The sequence below is a fragment of the Ranitomeya imitator genome, chromosome 8, assembly GCF_032444005.1.
Source record: "Ranitomeya imitator isolate aRanImi1 chromosome 8, aRanImi1.pri, whole genome shotgun sequence".
NCBI lineage: Eukaryota > Metazoa > Chordata > Amphibia > Anura > Dendrobatidae > Ranitomeya > Ranitomeya imitator.
This window is the reverse complement of record NC_091289.1, coordinates 29,616,267-29,643,921: the sequence shown is the minus strand read 5'-3', so window position 1 is coordinate 29,643,921 and position 27,655 is coordinate 29,616,267. Positions and strand designations below refer to the sequence as shown.

At 44.0% G+C, this 27,655-nt stretch overlaps 1 protein-coding gene across 1 annotated transcript in view; it reads right to left on the bottom strand.

Annotated features, from left to right (window-relative positions):
• The window catches only part of CFAP20DC (CFAP20 domain containing), a 396,453-nt gene that overhangs the window by 156,725 nt on the left and 212,073 nt on the right, over window positions 1–27,655 (bottom strand). The window lies entirely within an intron of this gene.

Sequence of the window (27,655 nt, the reverse complement as noted above, 5' to 3'; positions counted from 1 at the left end):
GACTGCACTTGGCCCAAGATCGTGATGCTCTCTGGTTTTGTCACGTTCTAAATCAAACTGTCTGGTATATTCTTTGACAACTCGGGAGAGTTCAGGTGTGGCCATGAAGAATCTCTGACGAGCATTGGCATTGTTCGAGATGCCGACTATGCCAGCATGGATTTTCATCAGCTTGTTCAGATGCTCGCATGCATGGTCCGCCCCAATGGATACAAATGGGATAGCACTTTTCGTGACTGAAATGTTACCCGCTTTCATTTCTTCCCATGTTTGAGGGTGATTTATTTTAAGGTCATGCATGTCCGTGATATACCTTGGCCACAATCGCTTGTATTTCATCCGGTCAAATGCAAAGAAGAGCTTGCTGAGCTGCTCTCCGGCTTGAAGATGAAGCTCAAGGTCTGCATTCCTGGTTGCAGCAACAAATAAAAGGATTGTTTCCACTCGCTGTAGGTAGTTCATCATTGACTTGAACATTGCATTTTTGGATCTCTGTTTCACCCATGTTTGAAAGACTGTGATTATGTCAGCAGTGGTCAAGGCCTCTAGTAGGGTAGTGCTTGCTTGTTTCACTGACTTACTTTTTGTGTTCTTGTTTTCCTCAGAACAGGCAGCTTCAATTCCCTCTGTTGCCATCAAACACACCTGTTTTAGTTCTGGATTATCAATGAAGAACTCGTCCAGCAACAGTTCATACAGAGCAACATATGTATATGTGTGAGCACGAAGAGCACGCTTGTAATGGGTACATTTCAGTATTTGCCTTGTTGTTGCAGACCCATACACATCACCTTCTATCCATGCATCATCAATACCCGAGTTCTCCGTAGAGGTACCCAGAGCGCGCAGGGCAGCCATTACAACATGTAGCTCTCCCAGTCGTGGAACAACGGTGCGTTTCAGATCAGGTCTTGCATCTAGAAGTTGGACAACCTTCTCATACAGAGCCATATCAAATGAAATAACAGTGGGATGATCTTCACCAACAGTCAACTTCCTCAGTTCACTTGCTTGCATGATCACAGTCAGCAAGGTTGACCACTCGTGTGCTAGCTCTGGTAGCAGTGGTAAGGCTCCAACGTTGGTAAATCGCTTGCTTTCGGACAACAGTGAGTTGTATCCTGACCATCCAGGAATTTTGCTCGATGCTTTCTCTAGTTGCTGCATTCTGGATACAGCAGTAGCAACAATCCATCCAAATTGTGAAAGTTGGGAAGAACCTGATATTTCCTTGTTTGTGACAAAGTGTTCTGATCTTTGGGTATGTTGTACTTTTGGCTTGTCACAGTGCAACATATGTACATGGTATGGAGTGACAGATAAAGTGTGGGCATCTGTTATCTTCAAGGGTGGTGCAACTGGTTCTCCAACAGCATCTACTTGCTGATATACAGCAGTAATAGTTCCATGTGTGGTTCCTTTCCCATCAGGGGTATCCTCTGCAAAGTCTGTGTTATCAACTGCAAAGAACACAAAGGTACCCTTCTTCAAGAATGGTGGCACGTAAAGACCTTTTAACTCTCGGGTGTTTTCTACAACAGCATTAGCCAAAGCAGTTTCCATTCGTAGGGTACGGCCATAGGGAACACAAAACCCATGTGAACTAAGAAGATTCATTAATTTCTTATCGCGAGTTGTGTGATGAACAGTCAGAGCTAGCCCCAGGACCTGTGGGTTTTCTCGTGCGTTGGGTTGTCTGAATACTGATGATTCGGTTTTTGGCTTGTAGTTGACCTGGCGTTTTGATTTGAATTCATACATGATGTTCTGACTCATAGTGAGTGCTGCTCGGTCAACAATTTTGGTCCTTCTTTGAGTTTCAAGGCTGTCAATCGGCCCTGTTATGATCCAACGGATAGCGGAATATAATTCTGCTGGAACGTCGTTTATGTCACTAGTGACCGTTATGGTGTTTTTATCATTGACTTCGGTTGTAAAATTAGCAATGCTTTTCCTAATTAACTGTGCTGCTTTGTAGATTGTCTGCATGTTGTCTGCATCATCACTACGACATTCCATTGCAGAATTAACCATGATTTCCTCACAGGCTTCTGGTGAATAAAGAACTGCTGATTCCCTTCTGTTTTTTGAAAGACAGGATTTCAGATGTGGCAAGGCATTCATTATAATTTCTTTGAGCCACTTTCTAGTGAATGTAGGTTTGTGATTTTCCACGCCTTCTATACCAAGCATATTCAAATAAGTGGTTTCGATATCTTGTATAGATAGATATGATTGGTTCTGTGTTTGAATATCCACTAGGTTTATCAACTCTAGCAGACTTGCACGTTGTAATAAGGGTTCTTTGTGGTCTGTTCTGTTGGTACTACGTTCTCGTTGTCCATGAAAAACATGCTTTGTCCAACAGCTTTTGTGGTACCGGACGTCAATAGAATGTGCATCCCCTGGTGCAATGCATGTGTTCAGTCTTGTTTTCAGTGTTAAATTATCTGATGTTTCAATAGCTTGTTTCAACGATTTCCCTGCGTTGACTGTCCTCACATTATAAAGCTTCTCATTCTCATCGTTCTGACAAAAGAAACATTTTTCCTTATCCAGTGGCCATGTATGTGACCTCGTGATCGTGAATGGTGATGAAGAGTCAGATGTTAATGAACCTGATTCGTCCATTTCAGCACGTCCTCTTTTTAATCCTCGTTTCTTGGTAATGTGGCTACCAGTAGCTAATGCATGTGCATAACGGTCCCGGGCTCGTTGTATTTGGTCGTTGTTAATTGCATTTGTGTAACAACTTCGATGGTAGACTGCCTGATGTGTAGCGATTGTGTCTTTCCTGTTGCTAATCCGTCGATGGATATCAACATAGTTGCCATCTTGTAAACTTGCCCTCTCTGCTACTATGTCCAAAACGCGCTGGTAAGACTGTATCCGAGGATTTTGCACCAACTTCTCATTGCCATTGGAAGACTGACAGAGCATACATAGCTTCCAGTTGATAGGTGCCTCACCTTCACAAGTGACTTCAGTAGCTTGTGGTTTGTCTGTCATGTTCAACTCCTGTAATAAAAGAAAAAAAAAACATGTGATTCCTGTCATTATGTATTATTATGTCAATACTAATAAATTATAAAAAACTGCTGTAGTAAATATCTAAAACACATCTGCAACTAGTAATATTGCATTTCTTAGCCCTAAAATGTATGTTTAGCTGTCAAATTTTATTTTTATGTTATTTATAAGCTGAGATATTAACGAAAATTGGTTTTACGTCAGCCATTTTGTCAAATCCAATATGGCGATCACGTGGGACTCGGGGCAAATGGAAACATTGTTTTTCGTATTGCTTATACTATAACCTTTCCAAAAATGTATAGTTTTCAGACTCTCCAAAAAAATCCGGCGAAGGCCTAAATCAATACATAGTGAACCGGACTATATGCTGTACATTCTCAAATGTAACTAATTTAAAATACGTTTCATGCCACAGACACAAGTCAAAGGTTTTTAATAATGGGGATGTGGGTGTTGAGACCCATATGGTTCTCAGCTATGTTGCAAGACCAGAAGTGCTTATCTTCTCAAAAACTGAAGACAAGCTCCAAATACTTTCTGTTGAGCATTATTTAGTGATGGAGAAGATCAGCTGCAGACTGCGTGCTTCTGCTCCTTTGTTTTAGTGATTGTGGTGGTCTAAGAAACAGGACTTCTACTTAGCTAACATAAATGAATTCAAGTCTCCGGGTCCAGATGAATTAAACCCCCGAGTACTGAAGGAGATAGCAGAAGAAATTTTTGAACCACTCTCCATAATCTTTGAAAATTCTTGGAGAACAGAAGTCCCAGAAGACTGGCAAAGAGCAAATGTCATTCCTATCTTCAAAAAGGGGAAGAAGGTGGACCCAGGGAGCTATAGGCCGATGAGTCTGACTTCCATACCAGAAAAGATCTTTGAACAAATTATTAAACAACATGTTGTTAGCACTGGCGGAACGCACCAAGAAAGGTGATATAGATGCGTTCGCAGTCCGGGGTCCACCGTGCAGGTGAAAACCTGCTGCTAGTAAATACAGGCTATATGGCGGTACACTAAAGTATATACACATGGGTTCAACCTCACCCAGCGTGAAGGGAGCAATCCTGTTGCGTCACAGGATCGCGGTACCGCACCTAAAGCGCGAGCGAGTAGTCAGCGTACTTAACCCCAACTGGGATTGAAGTCCGATTAGACCCTCGCTGGCACTACACCGCAACTGGGTGTGTAAGGAAACTAAATATAAATATATAAATGCACAGGAGTGCGAGCAATGCCGCACTGATGGACGCCACCAACCACACTGGCTTGGGTATGGAAAGCGCAAGGCAAGCGCACGGCGCCGTACAGGCGGACACAGCAAGAGGACGCTGTAATGTGTGTATCGTGCAGATGATAAGTCGGGCGCTAGATAGCTGCCAACATCCGCGAGCAGACAACAACTCTAGGGAGGGATATTTAGGAGCTTTCATCCATCGACATACATTCATCTACACACACACATATAACATAATGAGACAATACTAGCGCATGGCCGTGCGGTCATGCGCAGTTTATATAGTTGCAGCACAGGAAGTGGCTACAGAACTTTTGCCCTTCCAAGACCTGCCAAAAGGACCAATGGGATGTGCTGCAGCACCTGAGCATGTGACCCTCGATCTCCAACAGGGGATCTTGCCCTGGGCATGCTCAGTGCGTGCAATCAAGGACTTAGATCCAGAAACGTCCACTCGCCGCTGCCCAGCACTGGCCTTAATGGCAGAAGCAGGAAAAGCAGCAGCAACTCTTCGCACAGAGTCAGACTGAGCGAGACGCTGGGATCGACGTCCCTGCTGAGCAGACTCCACTGCGGCTGGAGGAGAATGGGAGACCGCAGCGGAGACGGATCGAGATTCCCCCTGTGCAGCAGAGGAAACTCGACTCCTAACACTACCCCCCCTCCTAGGCCCCCCCCTCCTTGGGCCTCGCTACGTTCGAAGGCAGCAATGAGCTGCGGAGCCCGAATGTGCTCAACAGGCTCCCAGGACCTGTCGTCGGGGCCATAACCCTTCCAGTCCACCAAATAACATTTTTTACCACGCACCACCTTGCACCCCAAAATAGCGTTCACCTCATAATCGTCCGTAGACGAACCCGATGTCCCAGCAGATGACTCGGAGAACCGGGACATATACACGGGTTTCAAGAGGGACACATGAAAGGTGTCGGTGATACCCAGGCGTGGTGGAAGGGCCAAACGACAGACCACAGGATTAACCTGCTCAAGGACCTTGAATGGGCCCAAGTAGCGAGGAGCAAATTTAGTGGACTCAACTCGCAGCCTGATGTTACGGGCGGAGAGCCACACCAAGTCGCCAGGAGCAAAGGTCGGAGCGGGGCGCCGATGAGCATCGGCGGAGGACCTCATTCTCTCCTTAGAGGCCCGAATGGCATCCTGAGTGCGGTCCCAAATATCCCGTGCCTCCACAGCCCAGTCTGCCACCCTGGAGTCGGCGGAAGACACGGGCATAGGTACAGGTACCCGTGGATGCTGACCATAGTTGAGGAGGAATGGGGTTTGTCCAGTGGAGTCGGCTACGGCGTTGTTCAGTGCAAACTCTGCCCATGATAGCAAGGATGCCCAGTCATCCTGCCTGGCTGAAACAAAATGTCGCAGGTATGTGACCAAGGTCTGGTTGGCCCTCTCTACCAAGCCATTCGTCTCGGGATGATAAGCGGAAGAGAGATTCAACTCAATACTGAGAAGACGACAGAGCTCTCTCCAGAACCGAGACGCAAACTGGGGACCCCGGTCACTGACAATTTTGTCTGGCATACCATGCAGGCGGAAGATATGTCTAATGAACAACGCTGCCAAGGCTCGTGCAGAAGGTAACCGTGGTAGCGGCACCAAATGCACCATTTTTGAGAAATGATCGGTGATGACCCAAATGATGGTACAGCCGCGAGACTTGGGCAAACCCACAACAAAGTCCATCCCGACCATCTCCCAGGGCCTATCTGCCACCGGCAAGGGATAGAGCAAACCAGCTGGCCTTTGACGCGGAGATTTATTTTTGGCGCAGGAGACACACGCCAGAACATAATCCCTGACATCCCGGACCATATGCGGCCACCAGTACGTCCTCGCCAGTAGCTCAGATGTCCTCTTTGTCCCAAAGTGTCCACCCACCCTGGACGAATGAGCCCAAGAGAGAACCTCCGGTCGCAAATTAATGGGCACAAAAGTCTTGCCCGGAGGCACAGACTCTAGCGAAACCGGCGCCACGGTTCTCAGGCTCTCGGAAGGGACAATAAGCCGAGGCTCCTCTTCCTCCTCCTCAGTTGACATAAGGGAGCGAGAGAGAGCGTCAGCATGGATATTCTTCTCCCCGGCGAGATAATGAAGAGAAAAGTGGAACCGGGAGAAGAACAGGGACCATCTGGCCTGGCGAGAATTTAGCCGCTGGGCTGTCTGCAAATAGACCAAATTTTTGTGGTCCGTGTAAACTTGGAAGGGCAACCGCACACCTTCCAGAAGGTGTCTCCACTCCGAAAAGGCCAACTTCATTGCTAGCAACTCCCTGTCCCCGATGGAGTAGTTCCTCTCCGCTGGCGTGAAGGTCTTAGAGAAGAAGAAGCATGGATGCTTCCGACCTTGAGCATCCTTTTGGTAGAGGACTGCTCCAGCACCAACGGATGAGGCATCCACCTCCATTAGGAAAGGCTTATCCACACCGGGACGATGTAAGATGGGAGCGCTAGCAAAGTGGGACTTAATAGAAGTGAAGGCCTTGGAGACCTCTTCCGACCACAATTTGGGGTTCGTTCCCTTCTTGGTGAGGGCTACCAAGGGAGCTACCAGAGTTGAGAAGTGGGGAATGAACTGGCGGAAATAGTTTATGAACCCCATAAAGCGCTGCACCGCTTTAAGAGAATGGGGCTCTTGCCAGTCCATCACAGCCTGTAGTTTGGCAGGATCCATAGCCAATCCCTGGGCGGAGATGATATAGCCCAGGAAAGGTAAGGACTCCTGCTCAAACACACACTTCTCCAACTTCGCATAAAGAGAGTTTGCCCGTAGGAGGTCGAAGACTTTGCCAACATCTCTCCGGTGGGAGTCAATATCAGGAGAAAAGATGAGAATATCATCCAGATAGACTACCACCGAGGTGGAAAGCATATCCCGGAAGATGTCGTTGACAAAGTCTTGGAAAACAGCAGGTGCATTACAGAGCCCGAAGGGCATCACCAGATACTCATAGTGCCCATCTCTGGTGTTAAATGCCATTTTCCACTCGTCCCCCTCACGGATGCGAATCAGATTATAAGCACCCCGCAGATCTAGTTTAGTAAACACTCTAGCTCCCCGAAGCCTATCGAAAAGCTCAGATATCAACGGCAAAGGGTACTTGTTCTTAACTGTGATAGCATTAAGACCCCTGTAGTCTATGCATGGACGTAGTTCTCCATTCTTCTTCTGCACGAAAAAGAACCCTGCCCCAGCAGGTGACACTCACTTCCTGATGAACCCTCTTGCCAGATTCTCTTGTATGTACTGAGACATTGCCTCCGTTTCCGGGAGAGATAATGGATAGACTCGACCCCGGGGAGGCTCAGCACCAGGCAAGAGATCAATAGGACAGTCATAGGGGCGATGGGGCAGAAGAGTCTCCGCTGCCTTTTTGGAGAACACGTCTGCATAAGACCAATATTGCTTGGGGAGAGAGGAGAGATCTGCGGGTACCTCTGTAGTAGTAACCTGAACGCACTCTCGATGACACCTGTTCCCACAAGATTCACCCCATCCCAGAATTCTGCCTGAGGACCACTCGATGTGAGGAGAGTGGTACCGTAACCAAGGTATCCCCAAGAGAACCTCATCAATTCCCTCAGGAATGACGAGTAGAGATATAATCTCCTGATGAGATGGTGACATGGACAGAGTGAAAGGGATAGTTTGATGTGTAATCTGTGTGGGCAGTGTCGACCCATTCACCACTCGTACCGTTACTGGTTGAGATAGCATGACCAGAGGAATTGCGTGACGTTGGGTGAAGGCTGAAGACATAAAATTGCCCTCCGCCCCAGAATCCACGCAGAGTTTTACCGAGTGAGAGGATGAGCCCAATGTTATTGTCCCCTTAAAGGACAATTTGGAGGCAAACGTCGCCATGTCTAGTGCACCTCCACCAACTACCACTAGACGCTGACGTTTCCTCGACCGCTGGAGACATCTGGAGGCAAGATGTCCAGACTGTTGGCAAAGATGACAAATCTGGAGTGCACGAGCGGTCCGGGACTTAGATCCTGCTCGAGACTCTACCACAGGCTCATGGGGCTCAGGAGCCTGGTCTGGAGATTCCAAAGGTTTGGCGAAGGTGGGAGCCAGCCGAAACCTCTGCCTACACTGGGCTCGCTCTAACCTCCGCTCGTGAAAACGGAGATCAATACGAGTGGATAGAGTTATTAATTCCTCCAGTGTGGCGGGAATCTCCCTAGTGGCCAGGGCGTCCATAACGTGGTCAGCCAGCCCCCTCCAAAATATTGGAATGAGGGCTTTATCCGACCACTCCAGCTCAGATGCTAAGGTGCGGAAGTGGACGGCAAAATGACTGACCAAGGACGAGCCCTGAGTCAATGCCAACAATTGGAGCGCCGTATCATGGGTGACACGAGGTCCCAAAAAGACCTGTTTCAGAGTGCTCAGAAACAACGGAGCACTCTGCACCACATGATCGCTACGCTCCCATAGCGGCGTAGCCCACTGCAACGCTCTGTCCGACAGAAGAGACACTATAAATCCCACCTTAGCCCGCTCTGTAGGGAAACGAGAGGCCCGAAGCTCGAGATGGATAGAGCACTGACTCACGAAACCCCTACAAGACTTACTGTCACCAGAGAATTTCTCTGGAAGCGGGAGGCGAGTTAGAGTCGGGACAGGAGCGGCAGTGGACAAGGTGGCTGCAGCAACACTAGCAGCCTGTACAGCGACAGCAGTGACATCCACAGCTGAGGTTGAACGCTCAAGAGCCGCCAACCTTCCCTCCAGCTGCTGGATGTACCGCTGTGAACGCTGATCGTCCATCATTTACTAGCCAGACCCTGGCGCTAGTATTATGTTAGGACTGGCGGAACGCACCAAGAAAGGTGATATAGATGCGTTCGCAGTCTGGGGTCTACCGTGCAGGTGAAAACCTGCTGCTAGTAAATACAGGCTATATGGCGGTACACTAAAGTATATACACATGGGCAGGGCTGCCACTAGAAATTTCGGGGCCCCATACTGGCAAAATTTTCGGGGCCCCCTTGAGACTCCGCCCAGGCTCCACCCCAGCCCCGCCTCCACGCTCCATTCCTCGAACTGTCCACAGACCCACCGCTCTCTCTTGGAAAAACTCCACTTCTCACCTATCACACATCAACAGTTCCCATCACCAGATCATAAATATAGCCAGCAGCTTTTGTTTTGGCCAAAAGATTTTTTAAGCCGCCACCATAACATGGTCGACACTTTTGGCCGGGCCCTACTCTACTGTAACCTATTAAATATTTGTTAAAATATGCAATACAATTTAGGTATATTTTTATTTATTTTTCAATTTTTAAAATGACCAATAATATCACATACAAGGAACAAATACCGCTACACCATGACCAGATGACATATTACCATCACAGTGATCGAATAATATCACATACAAGGAACAAATACCGCAACACCATGTCCAGACCACATATTACCACCACATAGTGACTGAATACTACAATTCTGATCAGTAATTAAAAAAAAGCACCATACTATCACCATAAGTGCCATTATACACAGGAGATCTGTACTTAGTATGCAGTGTCTGTGTACAGATAATACAGTGATCACTAGTGAAATTATACACAGGAGCTCTGTATACAGTATACAGTGTATAGTGCCAGTGTATAGGTAACACACTGACTCACCAGTGACGTCTCTAGGTGAAGTCCTTCATCTTTCATCCAGCACAGACCGCCATCATTTAATCCAGCCAGGACTTCTCTCTGCAGGAAATAACACAGTTATCTCGAGCTCCGCTTGTAGAATACATTACTTAATTTTTCCCACCTTCTACATTACACCACATGAAGAAAAAGAGGCGATATAGTGTCACTCTACACAGTAACAGGACCCAGTAACAGGACGCCCCCCCATTTAAAACCGTGTCCTCAAAAAATAAAATAAATACATCACTGCAGTAATAATATCCCTAAATTAGCCCCTATGGTAATAATATTCCCCACCCTGGCCACCGTGTGTCTCATTCCTGGCGTCAGCCACATGTTCTCCCATCCTGCCCTCATGAGTATCCATTCTGCCCCATATGATCTCCCCATCCTGCCCCATATGATCGCCCCATGTGATCTCTCCATCCTGCCCCATCTTTCTCCATCATATCCATCCTGCCCCATGATCCTGCACGATCTGTCTCCAATCATGCCCCATGTCTCCATTCTGCCCCCTATGTCTCCAACCATGCCCCCATGTCTGAAATCCAGCCACTTGTCTCCAATCATGCCCCCTGTGTCTCCATTCTGCCCCATCTGTCTCCAATCATGCCCTGTATCTCCATTCTGCCCCGTGTCTCGCATTCTGCCCCAATTTCCAGCATTCTGCCCCAATGTCCAGCATTCTGCCCCCGGGTCTCACATTCTGCCCCTGTCACTGTGTCCAGCATTCTGCCCCTGTCACTGTGTCCAGCATTCTGCCCCTGTCACTGTGTCCAGCATTCTGCCCCACTGTGTCCAGCATTTCTGCCCCACTGTGTCCAGCATTTCTGCCCCACTGTGTCCAGCATTTCTGCCCCACTGTGTCCAGCATTTCTGCCCCACTGTGTCCAGCATTTCTGCCCCACTGTGTCCATAGCATTCTGCCCCACTGTGGTCCATAGCATTCTGCCCCACTGTGGTCCATAGCATTCTGCCCCACTGTGGTCCATAGCATTCTGCCCCACTGTGGTCCATAGCATTCTGCCCCACTGTGGTCCATAGCATTCTCCCCACTGTGGTCCATAGCATTCTGCCCCACTGTGGTCCATAGCATTCTGCCCCACTGTGGTCCATAGCATTCTGCCCCACTGTGGTCCATAGCATTCTGCCCCACTGTGGTCCATAGCATTCTGCCCCACTGTGTCCATAGCATTCTGCCCCACTGTGTCCATAGCATTCTGCCCCACTGTTTCCATAGCATTCTGCCCCACTGTGTCCATAGCATTCTGCCCCACTGTGTCCATAGCATTCTGCCCCCACTGTCTCCAGCATTTCTGCCCCACTGTGTCCAGCATTTCTGCCCCACTTTGTCCAGCATTTCTGCCCCACTGTGTCCAGCATTTCTGCCCCACTGTGTCCAGCATATCTGCCCCACTGTGTCCAGCATTCTGCCCCACTGTGTCCATAGCATTCTGCCCCACTGTGTCCATAGCATTCTGCCCCACTGTGGTCCATAGCATTCTGCCCCACTGTGGTCCATAGCATTCTGCCCCACTGTGGTCCATAGCATTCTGCCCCACTGTGGTCCATAGCATTCTGCCCCACTGTGGTCCATAGCATTCTGCCCCACTGTGGTCCATAGCATTCTGCCCCACTGTGTCCATAGCATTCTGCCCCACTGTGTCCACAGCATTCTGCCCCACTGTGTCCATAGCATTTCTGCCCCCACTGTGTCCAGCATTTCTGCCCCACTGTGTCCAGCATTTCTGCCCCACTGTGTCCAGCATTTCTGCCCCACTGTGTCCAGCATTTCTGCCCCACTGTGTCCAGCATTTCTGCCCCACTGTGTCCAGCATTTCTGCCCCACTGTGTCCAGCATTTCTGCCCCACTGTGTCCACTGTCGAGCATTTCTGCCCCACTGAGTCCAGCATTTCTGCCCCACTGTGTCCACTGTCCATCATTTCTGCCCCACTGTGTCCAGCATTTCTGCCCCACTGTGTCTAGCATTTCTGCCCCACTGTGTCCACTGTCCAGCATTTCTGCCCCACTGTGTCCAGCATTTCTGCCCCACTGTGTCCAGCATTTCTGCCCCACTGTGTCCAGCATTTCTGCCCCACTGTGTCCAGCATTTCTGCCCCACTGTGTCCAGCATTTCTGCCCCACTGTGTCCAGCATTTCTGCCCCACTGTGTCCAGCATTTCTGCCCCACTGAGTCCAGCATTTCTGCCCCACTGTGTCCAGCATTTCTGCCCCACTGTGTCCAGCATTTCTGCCCCACTGTGTCCAGCATTTCTGCCCCACTGTGTCCAGCATTTCTGCCCCACTGTGTCCAGCATTTCTGCCCCACTGAGTCCAGCATTTCTGCCCCACTGTGTCCAGAATTTCTGCCCCACTGTGTCCAGCATTTCTGCCCCACTGTGTCCAGCATTTCTGCCCCACTGTGTCCAGCATTTCTGCCCCACTGTGTCCAGCATTTCTGCCCCACTGTGTCCAGCATTTCTGCCCCACTGTGTCCAGCATTTCTGCCCCACTGTGTCCAGCATTTCTGCCCCACTGTGTCCAGCATTTCTGCCCCACTGTCTATAGCATTCTGCCCCACTGTGTCCATAGCATTCTGCCCCACTGTGGTCCATAGCATTCTGCCCCACTGTGGTCCATAGCATTCTGCCCCACTGTGTCCATAGCATTCTGCCCCACTGTGTCCATAGCATTCTGCCCCACTGTGGTCCATAGCATTCTGCCCCACTGTGGTCCATAGCATTCTGCCCCACTGTGGTCCATAGCATTCTGCCCCACTGTGGTCCATAGCATTCTGCCCCACTGTGGTCCATAGCATTCTGCCCCACTGTGGTCCATAGCATTCTGCCCCACTGTGTCCATAGCATTCTACCCCACTGTGTCCATAGCATTCTGCCCCACTGTGTCCATAGCATTCTGCCCCACTGTGTCCATAGCATTCTGCCCCACTGTGTCCAGCATTTCTGCCCCACTGTGTCCAGCATTTCTGCCCCTCTGTGTCCAGCATTTCTGCCCCACTGTGTCCAGCATTTCTGCCCCACTGTGTCCAGCATTTCTGCCCCCCCCCCCTCCCGGGCCCCCCTGGATCGCAGCTCGCAAAGAAAAAAAAAAACAAGAGTTCTTACCTGGCCATGCTCCTGCGCCGGGTGAAGCTCCCTCCAGGCTCCACACAGACGCACTCGCCGGGCCCGGCAGCTGACAATGACGTCAGACGCCGGCGACGCCGGCGAGTGCGCACTGCGGCCCTATTCAGCCGCCAGCCTCAGACTGGCTGGCAGCTGTTAACTAGTGACGTGCGGGCGCGGGCCCGCACGTCAATAGTGTGCCGCAGCGCCTGCAGGGGGGGCCCGGTGAGCAGATGAGACGGGGCCTGATGCGGGCCCCCTCTGCCCACCGGGCCCCATACGCCAGTCACGGCTGTAATGCCCTGATGGCGGCCCTGCACATGGGTTCAACCTCACCCAGCGTGAAGGGAGCAATCCTGTTGCGTCACAGGATCGCGGTACCGCACCTAAAGCACGAGCGAGTAGTCAGCGTACTTAACCCCAACTGGGATTGAAGTCCGATTAGACCCTCGCTGGCACTACACCGCAACTGGGTGTGTAAGGAAACTAAATATAAATATATAAATGCACAGGAGTGCGAGCAATGCCGCACTGACGGACGCCATCAACCACACTGGCTTGGGTATGGAAAGCGCAAGGCAAGCGCACAGCGTCGTACAGGCGGACACAGCAAGAGGACGCTGTAATGTGTGTATCGTGCAGATGATAAGTCGGGCGCTAGATAGCTACCAACATCCGCGAGCAGACAACAACTCTAGGGAGGGATATTTAGGAGCTTTCATCCATCGACATACATTCATCTACACACACACATAACATAATGAGACAATACTAGCGCATGGCCATGCGGTCATGCGCAGTTTATATAGTTGCAGCACAGGAAGTGGCTACAGAACTTTTGCCCTTCCAAGACCTGCCAAAAGGACCAATGGGATGTGCTGCAGCACCTGAGCATGTGACCCTCGATCTCCAACAGGAGATCTTGCCCTGGGCATGCTCAGTGCGTGCAATCAAGGACTTAGATCCAGAAACGTCCACTCGCCGCTGCCCAGCACTGGCCTTAATGGCAGAAGCAGGAAAAGCAGCAGCAACTCTTCGCACAGAGTCAGACTGAGCGAGACGCTGGGATCGACGTCCCTGCTGAGCAGACTCCACTGCGGCTGGAGGAGAATGGGAGACCGCAGCGGAGACGGATCGAGATTCCCCCTGTGCAGCAGAGGAAACTCGACTCCTAACACATGTATGTAAGTACCTGGATAAGAATGAAGTGATTAACCAGAGTCAGCATGGGTTTGTAACTAATAAGTCATGTCAGACTAACTTAATTTACTTCTATTTCAAAGGAAAAAAAAATCCAAGCAAATGTGGCGCTAAGCACCTACGGATTTTTTGAATGCATCCACTTCAAGTGAAAAATGTTAATAAAAATTCATTTATTTTCTCAAAATAAAAAAATAAAATATATTTGTAAAATATTTTTTAAAACAGTACAACGCGTTTCGGCTGCTATTTTTACAGTGCAGCCTTCATCAGGTAGCAAAAAAACAAATAAAAAACAAAAAGAACAAACAATACAATAAGCACTATAAAATGCTTATCATTTATCATTATCATTTTATAGTGCTTATTGTATTGTTTGCTCCTTTTGTTTTTTTGCTACCTGATGAAGGCTGCACTGTAAAAATAGCAGCCGAAACGCGTTGTACTGTTTTTAAAAATATTTTACAAATATATTTTATTTTTTTATTTTGAGAAAATAAATGAATTTTTATTAACATTTTTCACTTGAAGTGGATGCATTCAAAAAATCCGTAGGTGCTTAGCGCCACATTTACTTGGAGTTATGTGGATCTGAAGCAGGATCAACACATAGTTCTCCAAAGTGAGCTGCACACCTTATTGGATTACACAACATACGAAGAAGAGTTGCCTAAAGAATTGATTCCTTGAGAATCTCAATGTGCATTTCTTACCGATAGAAGGTGAGCATAACTACAAATAAAATAAATGTTTTTAACTTGTTGGTAAAAACGTATTACGCTCAGAGGAAACGCCGCACTTGTCTCTTTTTTTTCCCTCTTTCCCTAAACCAGGGTATTTCTAAAGATTAATTTCCTTCTATGACAGAATCACTGACTGGGTGGATCAGGGAAATTCTGTAGATATAGTATATCTTGACTTCAGCAAAGCATTTGACAAAGTATCTCACACCATCCTTACTGAAAAAATGACTAAGTATGGAATGGACAAGGCAACTGTTGTCAGGAACACTGCACTGCACTTGCTAACTGAGCTAGTGCGCGTGTTCTGAGTAAACAAACTGTGCCCAAAGATACCTGGGGAGCAGGGCAGCAACGATGAAGATGTGTGCTTCAGACAAACAGGACCTGAAGCACGTGACTTCTGGGGGCGTGGCCTAACTCAGGAGAGCTAGGAGGTGAAGGAAAACTCCGTCCACATTAACCCTAAACTTACCTTTACCCACAAGCTAGGCAAACCATGACAACTGTTAGGTGGATTCATAACTGGCTTAGTGATCAGACCCAAAGAGTAAATAGCTGCACATCCAGTTGGAAGAATGTCTCAAGTGGGGTACCACAAGGTTCTGTCCTGGGCCCTGTATTGTTCAACATCTTTATCAATGATTTAGATGAAGAAATTGAGGGTACACTAATTAAATTTGCCGATGATACAAAGCTAGGAGGGATAGCTAAAACTAGAGAAGAGATAGAGATGATTCAAAAAGATATAAATAATGTGGAGCAGTGGGCAGCAACTAACAGAATGGTTTTTAACAAGGGAAAATGCAAAGTACTACATCTGGGCAATAAAAATGAAAAAAACATTTACAGAATGGGAGGTATAGGGCTAAGCAACAGCACATGTGAAAAAGACTTGGGTATACTAATAGATCATAAACTGAACATGAGTCAACAGTGTGATGCAGCAGCAAAAAAGGCAAATGCAATTCTGGGATGTATTAACAGAAGCATACAGTCTAGATCACGCAAAGTCATTATTGCCCTCTACTCCTCTTTGGTCAGACCTCACCTGGAATACTGTGTCTAGTTTTGGGCGCCACATTTTAAAAAAGACATCAACAAACTGGAGCAAGTTCAGAGAATGGTGACCGGTCTGCAAACCATGCCCTATGAGGAATGGTTGCAGGATTTGGGAATGTTTAGCTTGCAAAAAAGAAGACTGAGAGGGGACTTAATAGCTGTCTACAAATATCTCAAGGGCTGCCACATTGTAGAAGGATCATCTTTATTCTCATATGCACAAGGAAAGACTAGAAGTAATGGGTTGAAACTGAATGGGAGGAGACACAGATTAGATATTAGAAAAAACTTTTTGACAGTTAGGGTGATCAATGAGTGGAACAGGCGGCCACGAGAGGTGGTGAGTTCTCCTTCCATGGAAGTCTTTAAACAAAGGCTGGACAGACATCTGTCTGGGATGATTTAGTGAATCCTGCTTTGAGCAGGGGTTGGAGCAGATGACCCAGGAGGTCCCTTCCAACTCTATCATTCTATGATTCTATGATTACAAGTGTACTATTCTAATAATAATAAGAGGCAATGGAGATTCCAGAGGTAGGAAGAAGCTTGCAGAGCTCTGATCTGGTGACCACAGACGTCATCGCTGGACCAGGGTCTTGACAATCTTTTTGCTCATCTCCATTACCTACATATCAATATTTAGTAAAAAGTAAAAATGATTATTTATTATATGTTTCAATAGTAGAGCTTCCTATTCTTGCGCCTGTCCGCTCCAGTCTCCGTAGGTTCAGTGCTTACATCTAATATACAGTACATACGATTAAGAGTCAGCCAGACTCGAAAAGCTTCAAATATTTTTTATGCCCATGATACTACTTTGCTGAAGTCATAATAAAGTATTTTTGCTTTTATTCATTTTGTTGGATTGAAAAACCCTCTTTTCATCATCAAGTGACAATGGTAACATTTTGTTTTATCCAAAAATCCAACAGCCAAGTACCATCACAAAGATAGACCACACAGTTGCTATGGGGCCCTAGGAAAAGGGTGTCCCACCCCTGGTTGGTCTTATCTTCTTTGCTAATGGATGTCAAAGATCTGTGCAGAACACCAGCTGTATTATTAGCAATGAGCGATGGGGATTGTTTCATTTTTGGTAGCGATGACCCTAAAGAAGACTATTCCTTCCATATGGAAATGCACTTTTAGCAAATAAAGTGGAGTTATATCGGTTTCAGGTTCATGGGAAGTGCATGAAGAGGGACACAAACACCAAAACCTTCTAGTCAGCTCATAATGACACCATTATCGATGGAGTCTATTTCCAGTTTTGCACTGGATTAACTTTTCAAAAAAGTTTTCAAGAGTTTTTGAATAGAAACAAAGACAACTTGAAGAATTTAGCATTTGTACAAAACTGGATATACATTTGTAGAAATACAAATGTACATTTGTACATTTGTCTCTTCTCCGCAGACAAGCCTGACCTTAGTTATTACAGGAGCCTCCTTTTAAATCCACCATGTACTTGTTTAATCAATGTGTCCCTAAACACAGAAGAAAAACTTTCCACCGACGGAAGACAAGAGAGTTTATCAATATTTTGGGAAGATATAAGGAAATAACGCACGACATGCACATAATGAATTATTCATCTATGCTCTGGGGTCTATGTCTGCACATAGATAAATTAGATATGTTAGACAAAACCTACATTACAGAAGAGCTAAAGACAAGTGAAAATTCCACCTTGAGATTCTTTCATGATAAATCGGCCATTGGTGTCAAAAATCCATAAAATGAACATGAAACGGAACAACAAAGTTATCACTTGAAAGTCAGACCTGCTACCATTGAAGGTTTGTCTCTTTGTTCTCCATCCTTTTTCACGTTTTTGAGTTATTTGCCCCCCAAAAAACACTTGCCAAGTTTATTAACTCCTTAAGCAATAGTTGTCTTTCAGGAACACAAACATTTATTTATTTTTTGTTTTTTATTTAAACAAATACATCTATATTATTATTATTATTATTATTATTTTTGCATCAAGATGAAGTCTTGTTTATAGTTTTATTCTTACATCTTTTCTTTTTTTTTGAGAGGAGAGGGGTCAAAAAAATAACTTTGTCACTAACATGCACATATATATTTGAAGTACTGTATGTGTTGGGTTGTCTTGCAGTATATACTTTGCAAAACATAAAGTAAAATGTACTTTAGCAAAAAAACAATGTTAAACGGTTTGTTTGAGATTGGCCCGAATTGTGAAAGGCTAAGAATGGTGTAAAATGTCAAGATAAACAATATGTACAATGAACTTGTTACTTCTCCGCTGCTCCCCTCCATTATTTGTCTATGGTGTTGCAGCAGTGACTTACCGTTGAGAACACATTACCAATGTGCCAAGGTGGATTGGACAAGACCGCTGGGGTCAGTGATTGGCAGGAGTGGTCAAGTATTGTTAACCAAGATGTTAAACTACTGGAAGAAGCATGCCGACACTATCTGAAATCCAACCCTACTGTCTGTCCTGTCACTTTGGAACAATATAGGCAGCCAAACAGTAGTGTTTCCGAGTGTGTGCCGAATCTTTCAGACAGTGAGTGTATGAATAGTAGAGGAAATGAGGCACTCACCATTCTTTTAAAATTTTTCTCTTTATTCAGATAACATTAAAAGAGCAGGTTGCAAGAATGAACGGAATACATGTTGTGGACGACGGCTGTTTCGCAAGGACCCGTAGAAACGCTGTTAGTCCCAAACCGGCCGTTGTCCATAACATGTATTCCGTTCATTCCTGCAACCTGCTCTTTTAATATTATTTTTGAATAAAGAGAAGAATTTTAAAGGGAAGGTGAGTGCGGCCTCATTTCCTCTTCTATTAATATGTTAACTGTGAAGTTGCCTATATCCAATTCTGTAAAGAAAATGCCATTGGAGTGAAGGCGCTGGAGCAGTAGGGACGCTAATAGGTAAATAATGCTTACTTTGTGTTTTCCCCCCCTTAAATAGAAATATTCTAAATTTATAATTATATAACAATTAAAAGTCTTTCCTATTGTGTTGCTGATTCTCTTGGCAAAAACATAAAAAAATAGTATTTTCCAGAAAGTTAGCCGCCCTGGTGTGCTCTCGTCGTTGCGGCATGATGCACGTTTGACATCATGCCAGGATAATCAATAGAAGAGCTGTGGATGCCGGGAAGTAGGAGACTGTTCTCAGAGCTCCGATCCAGAGGCTACAGATCACTGACCTTGACTGGTTCCTGCGATTAATCAGAGCTGGTTTACTCTCTGACAAAGTAATTGACATCTCAAGGATGTTAGAGAAGTGAGAGTGAATCCTGCTCTGATTTGCTGCAGTGAGCATGTGAGATACAATGTAATGCAAGCCCCAGGAGAGCCTGTCCCCCGGGGTTTGCGTGACATTGTTATCTCACGTGTTGACACTGCTGTTACAGCGTGAATACCGCTGGAACAGCGCCGGCACTGGAGGTGAGTACAGGTGTTATTATTCTACTGGGTGGAAACGTAGAGATTCGGAAAGGATTGTCCGAGTAGTGGACAACTCTCCCCGTTGCAAATGATGTGCGAGCGGCATCATGTTCTCGGGGCTCCCGTACAGCGGCCACAGATTACTAATTGGTCTGGTTCCTGGTTACTTACCACCTATTAAGGGTTATACCTTCAAAACAGTCATAGGTTGGAGACCACTGATCTAAGGGATCAACACATGATGTTTGTTACTCACAAATGTGATTATATGCATGCACTTAACCACAGATTGCTGTGCTTTTTACTCGTATTGTTTCTCTTCATTGTAATTGACATATTTCTCCATCTGCAAATAGTCCATTTCAAACAATAAAACCCCTTGAAATATAACAGGCGACAATCAGGACGTGCATATTCAAAGCCTACAATGTTTCTTTGGAGACCGTTAACTATGACTGCAATTCAAATCTATAATTATACCATTTTATACCTTATAATAAACTGAAAAAGAAAGAAAATCTAAAACAAAAGTATTAATTTACTTCTCTATAATATTTTCTACGCAAATGATTTGAATACAGAAGGAAAAAAAAAAACAAACAAAAGCGAGACATTGTCCAGTTACGGCATTAGAGAAACTTGCAATTTTCTCAATAATTGATGGAAAATAGTGGTCATAGCTACGGGCTATTCATTTGCATTTCATTGTCAGTTTGGGTTCTAATAATATGTGAGAAATTCACAAGTCTGAAATTATAATTAACACCTGCCTTGCAGTAAGTCCTTTAAGGCTTTTCCTTCTTTGATGTAATTCGAGCTGAACATGCTTCATTTGTTGTAACCGTTCAGCGATACTTCTCGTGGACAGTGACTGAGGAATGTAAATGAACTTACCGAGGGCTCATGCGATTGCTTCTTGTTATTCCTGAGTCTACTGAAAACTTAAAGTTTTTTTAAAATAGTTTCCCAAGAGGCCCATTAGCTCCGGTTTTAATTTGACTTTTAAATTTCTCGCCCTCATGAAGAACCATCCGCAAATAAAAAATGCATGAAGATAACTATTTCATAGAGTTCTCCTGACCACGGTTTAACCTAATGTGCTCACCGGAGAAGTCGCCACATTCGCAGGAAAAATTAAAAGGATGTATGGCATCAGGAAATCCAGATGAACGTAACACTTGGAAATAGACTTCATTAGTACTGGCTTTGACCGGCCAATATATGGTGGGGTTAAAGTATGGATTATTTAATAGAACATCTATACGGCATTTGTAGACAATTCTGGAACGTTCCAGAAATCCCATTGAGTATATGTTCGAAGGCAATTACTTGAATAGTCAAGTTCCTATTTTTCTTGTGGGAATTGCTGGAGGTACACCTGAGGCCTTGGTAGAGTAAGTTGTATCAAGATGAGTTATGGAAGAAGTAATTGTGTTGGCCAACTTTTATTCTTGGTTCGCACTTTAATGGAAGTGAATATAAATCCTATGAAACTGCTGCAGGTATTTGAGACTTTCATGGGTTTTTCCTAGATAGACCTTTAGTTTTTAATTAAAAAAAATGTAATTCTTATGGAGGCAAATCTTATGAACTCTAAACAGAAAGAATTATATTAGTCTGGATTCTTGGACAATGTGAAATTTTTATTGTTGACTTGAGGGTCTTTTTCCAAACTGATGGGAAGACCTAATGCTATGATTTTAAAGAATCATATAAAATTGGGAACCTGTTAAATAAAGGGGATGTTATCTTATCCCATTCCCAACATCTGCCATACATGCGGAGCTCATGTTGGGTGCAGGTGGCAGCGTATGCCACCTGTGTTACACTGCCGGCATCTGCATCTAAGTTCTGAATAGTGCTGTAAACCTCGTCAATATCAAGTTCAAACTTTGACAGGGGAATTTAAGGCATGCAGTCCTGGGAGGGTGCCATTCCTGATGCTCACCGGTCCCTATACGACTCGATCTTGGATTGTTGGTGGATTGACATGTCAACTGGGAAACAGACATAATACGGTATACACAATAAGCAATCAAACGATCAAAGGTTCCAGACTCCACAAAAAAAGATTTCATTAACAAAAAATAAATAAGTAAAAACATCAGAATTGCTGTTTTTCTGTTACCAAACCTCTTCCAAAAAAAAAATTACATTAAAAACGATCAAAACATTGTATGTTCCCCAAAATGATATCAACAAAACATAAGCTCACGGCACAAAAAGAACAAAACAGCACACTGCTCCGTCAATGGAAAAATAAAAAAAAAATTGTGGGTTTCTGAAAAAGGTGAAGCAATCAAATGTTTTTTTAAAATATTTCTCTATTGTTTTCATTATTAAAATGACACTAACCTTGAAACTTATGGATTTTAATCTCACATCGAAATCGGTAAAAGCAAAGTTAAAAAAAAAACTATAAAGGAATTTCGGTATATGTATATTTTGCCATTTCACGGAACTTTTTTTCCCATGTTTTCTGTTAGAAGGTAAAATCAATGATGTTATTCAAAACATCATACATTCTTATGTTGATGGCAAAATAGAAAAAATTGTGGCTCTTGGAAGAAAAGGAGGAAAGAAAAATTGAAGTGAAAAAATGAAAATTGGCTGCGGCAGAAAGGGAATTATGATTGGCGGGAGTCTTTGTAGGAAAATGTACTTCTCATCACCGATTGTGATTGCACAATGGTACGTGGACCCTGCTGTTTTTTTGGGGGTGCATATTGCATATACAATGATCAACTTAGGCATATACTAAGGGTATAGGCGAATGCCCAGAGTTTAGCCATGCAGAACATAAAACACACCTTCAGCACATTTTATACATAAACAGGAACCCAGATGATTTATGTCTTGTCGTACGTTCCAAAACTGCTGCATTAAAAGGATGATGTCCATTTATCTTCTTTAAAGAAAGCTTGCTATCCGTGTAGCGCAGCTGCTCTCGAATGCACGGCTCTTAATGCTTGTTGTGGTAGACGACTAATGACTGGGCTCAGGTTTGTCAAGTCCCATTTCTTTTAGGAGAGGAACGCGGAGAGCTTACTAGGCAGATACATTTCATAGAAGTCCTGCTATCGATAATCAAGCTTTTTGGAATTGATGAATGGATCACACAGTTCATTAGATCCTTACAGTCTTAAAGGAAAGAAAAAATAATTCTCCAGTCTAGATTTTTTTGAGCTGAGCCAATATTCATGGGGCCGTAGTCTAGCAATTCTCTACATGCCATTGATTTCATTGAGTATGATACATTACAAAGGCTAAGCCTCGACGTCGGTCCTTAACTCCTAGTCAATGGTTATTGGCTGCCACTACTGGGAGGAAGATTCAGGTCAAACTTTGGGATTCATTGTTTGTTGATGTCCATAAAGTAAAAATCAATGAAAAGTTAATATTCCTTGAGGATTACTGGCAAACACTGACTATTGACCATGAAAAGCTTTGAGGAACGTTTCATGCGTTTTACGAGAATTGGGATATAATTTCATTGGGAAAATTGTATAATCGTTTCAATTGCCCAAGCAATTATTATTAGTTGTAGTGGGATATAATAGTCGGTCCCCGTGTGTCACTGCTTCTACAAAAGTTACAGGAGCTAAAAAAAATTTAGTTGCACCCTGTTTTGTCATTGCAGACCCGCTGTAATGAAGAAGGGTCAGAGGGGGGGATATTTGACACTTCCCTTCTTCCTTCTCAGGTAGTGTTTGTCAGTCATCTTTCTAGGTTCATCTCCGGTTCAGAATTATCTTTTTACCTATTGTAGTTGTTGCAGCTGGGGCTGTTATTATTGTGCATAATACAAGAATTTCGACTGAGAATAAACTTCTTCGGGAATCTTCATACATGCCTCTGCAGTCGAGTTGAAGCTACCTGATGAAGTTCTTGGTGTGAGTACTAGTCAATACTGACATCCATAGAAATGTTGTCTAAGGAACTCCACACTTGCAGTCTAATTACAAAGACAGAATAAATCTAAAAGTTTAAAGGGAATCTGTCACTATGTTTTGGGACAATAAACCATTAGTGGAGTTTAGTAATGCAAACAAGTCCATGTCAAGACCAGATGTTTTGTCATCAGGGCGTAAAAAGGATTCTAAGGTACCTGAAATGAGTCTGGGACTTGCCTCCAGAGAGATCATACTCATGAATATTTTGCAGATTGAAGCTGGGGACTTTACGTCTCATTTCTTTGCGCAATTGTGCAATGCACACGAGTACAAATAAGTGATGGTGCTTTAGTGTCGCCAAACCAAGTGATGGGTTTCTTTTAAATTAGAACTATGGGTTAACATAATTTTTTTGTCAGCAGATCACACTGTGTATTTCAGCCGTGACCGCACGAAATAGATGTAAACTGTCAGTGATCCGGACTTTGAGGCCTAATTCACACATCAGTTTTTTTGGTCAGTGTTTCATCAGTATTTTAAAGTGGCTCCGAAACACAGAACAGGTCCTATTCTTTAAACTATAGTTTTTTTTTCATAGGTTACACTCCTGATTTTTTTCTTTCAAACACTGATGCTTGGAAGCTTGGAATGTTTTTTTGGCAAACAGATGCCACATTGAGGGTTGGGTCACACAATTGTTATCTCATCGGTCATGAAAATAGAAAAGTGCTGAGGGAAAGAGACCAGGCGGATTTGTAGATCAGTTTTTCTACTGTGGATTTTCTAATTATATATTGGACATTGACTAGTAAGGGGACTGGAAAGTCACTTAAAAGGGAATTTGTCATCATAAAATGACCCTCTGCATAGATCGGGTTTTTGTCTTGCGTTTATGCTTGAAAAGTTTTGGCATTTTTTTTCTTTTTTGTTTTCCATAACAAGAGTTGTAAAAAAAAAAATCAAAATCTTGAAATGTTCACATTGGCCACTGGGGCAATTTTCTGTATACTTCCTATTTTGTCAGGAAATTCACATGTACATTAACAGCATTAGACTCAGACCTTATCTTTTGTACTGAAGCATCTAATGTATGTGTGCAAAAGTCATTGCGAAGGGAGGGGGAGCTGTGATACTGTCTATTGTGAATGAGCATCTGTGTAAAGACATGTTATTCCTGTCTGTGATGATAATGAGACTTCTGAAAAGTCTTCTGAAGAGAACAGGAAGTCTAAAATACCCCCAGTGGACAGTATAAAAATTGCAAGATTTCTTTTTTTTTTTTAAATACAGATTGGGATATGAACCTAAAAAAAAAAAAGGTTTAAAAAATGATTTTTAACATGAATATCATTTTATGATGACACATTTCCCTATAAATGAAAAATGTAGCTGTGCTGCATCTGTAAACTGCTTATACCTCTCATCTAGTATCTATTAATCCAACATGTATGTTCCTGCAGTAAAGCGGCGGTGCTTAGCATCGCATTGAGCGCAGATGAGGAGTGCTGTAAGAGAATAATAGAACAATCATCCTAATGTATTCCATTTCGTACTGTTATTAATCTTCATTAGCAAGCGCCTTCCTGATTGGTTCATTTACAAGAAGCCCGTAAAATATTAATCTTGTTAATGACTATTGCAAATCAGATCATTGTAAAACAATAAAAATAACTTAGACGTAACAAGTTCTGCTTTGTGTCTCTGATATATGAAAACAATATCCCCCCCGCTGTGCTCCAATGTGTTGTATTCTGTCGCTGAGAAATGGGAAAGTTCTAAAACGAAATAATTAAGACGAATCTTGTTCAAATTGTCATAAAAAAGCTGCAAAAAAACAGAAAATACTAATCCTGAATTTTAAAGCTCACACCCCCCCCCCCCGCCACCTAAAAGACCCCCAAACCCAAGAGTCGTCATTCAAGTTTCCTGTTTAAAAAAAAACTGGATTAGTTATGCAGTGATACATTTTCATATATTGCTGGATAACTTTGTTTTTTTACCTTTTAGGATCAAGGGAAAGAGGTGTGACAATCCTTTGGGTGTAATGGTGGCCATATTGTTTTTTCACCTGTTCACCTGGGAATTGTATACGACCATGACTTCTAGTGATGAGCGATTCTCACGGAATCTGAACTGTCAGTTCGTTCAAATCAATACAAAATAAATTTTCATTCTCATTCTTAGGATCTCTCTAGACCCCAGAGCATAATAAATGTAAGGTAGAAAAATATATATATTGACGCTCTCCTGTGGCTCCACCGTAGGCCACCACCCAGTCCACCATGCAGCTCTCTCTGGCTTCTTCTTGTCTTACGTCCTCTTCCTGCATCTTCGTGTTGTGCCGGAGTTTCTGGCACTGAGTAGGTCTCTGATGTGATGAGTTGCAGCACCCGAGACCTAGTCAGGGCTTTAGTTGACGTCACACGTGTTGTGATATCACCAGTCTACTTTGCCTAAAGCCCTTGCACAGACTGGAGATGCAGGAAGAGGACATCACATGCAGTGTCGAAGTAAAGAAGTGGGGAGACGCATTGCTAGTGTAGTACTAAGTATTTGGATAAAGCGAAAAAAAACTCCTTCCTTAACAATAGACAGTGTGTCCGTAAAGTCATGGTGCACTTTTATAGTTTACATTTTGTCGCCCTTTCTCTGGGCCAATCATATCAGACCTGTTCATGAGGAGAGATAACAAGAACCAATCAAACAACATAAACTCATTTCAACTGTTGCTGAGCCCCCGGTCAGATTAACCCCTGATATACTGAACTCTGATTAATACACTGCCAGGTCTGTGACATCATGCAACCACAAGCTTATGCTATTGTTTGGATGTGTGTAGGGCAAAAAATGGAGCCCACATCGAACTGCACCGAATAGGTATGAAAATGGGAGAGTTCTTCTTTTATTTGGAGCAGATTTCACATTTCTATTGTCTTTTGTTGCTTTCCAGTGACTGGTCAAAAGTGCACCGTGACTTTACGGACACACTGTATGATGGCTATAGCTATCATAAGTGGTGGTTAATTAAGGCTTCATGATTTATCCGTCATGCTAATCCCGCAAGTGCTGTCTGCCGTGCCATCAGCTGATATACAAGTGCTTCTCACTAAATTAGAATATCATCAAAAAGTTAATTTATTTCAGTTCTTCAAGACAAAAAGTGACACTCATATATTATATAGAGTCATTACAAACAGAGTGATCTATTCCAAGTGTTTATTTCTGTTAATGTTGATGATTATGGCTTACAGTCAATGAAAACCCAAAAGTCATTATCTCAGTAAATTAGAATAATTAACAAAAAACACCTGCAAAGGCTTCAGCGTTTAACAAGGTCCCTCAGTCTGTTTCAGCAGGCTCCACAATCATGGTGATTTAGTTTATTCCTCCCTGTCCCTATCCTCCTCCCTATTGTAGGTTTGTGCTTTTGTATTATATAGGTTTTCTTTTATCCCTGATTTGTCTTTGTGTCTGGTTTACCTTTCATTTCTATTGCATGCCTCATGAGGTGCGGGAGGAGACAGATTACGGTTTTTACAGGAGCATACGTAGTAAGGACGGAGATTCGGGCAGATCTGCTCTATATTCCTCATCAGAGTGGTGTTGGTAGAGTATTTGAAGTGTTTTTTTACGTGAATTTTGGAATGGATCTGATTAAAAATCTATGTCAGAAAATCTGATGTGAATAAACCCCCAAAATATTGGTTGTATTGGTTTTCAAAGTGGAAAACACTTCAGGATTCGCTCCTTTTTTCTGGAGTTTTGTAAACTTTTTCAGCATTTCTGGTCACTTCCTTTGCACTTTTTCAATGTTTTATGTTTAGTTAGACAGTAGCAGGTTTTTGTGGGGGAAGTGGTTTTTCAAGCAAAAACAATGAGAAAATGTAAAAAAAAACAAAAACGCTTTAGCGTCTATTTATCCTTCTCATCGCCTCCTATTATAAAGTACTGAGTGTCTTCGAGGTGAAGGACGGTACGCTCTCTAGCCGATTTTTGGAAACCTTAAGCGCTTAAAAGACGAATAAAAAGTCTGAAAATATGAACAAGAAAGGGTTTTTTTTACACAGAAATTAATATAAAAGTTTTTTTTAACGTTTTCTGAATATTTTTTTCAGGCGTTTTTTGGAGTGGACCTGATTCAAACACGCCTGAAATAAATACCCTTGTGTGCACACGAGCCAAGTGGTCAACAGAAGTCTGCTTTGATATTTGTAGTGTGTAAGAATCGGAACATGTAAATTTATATATTAA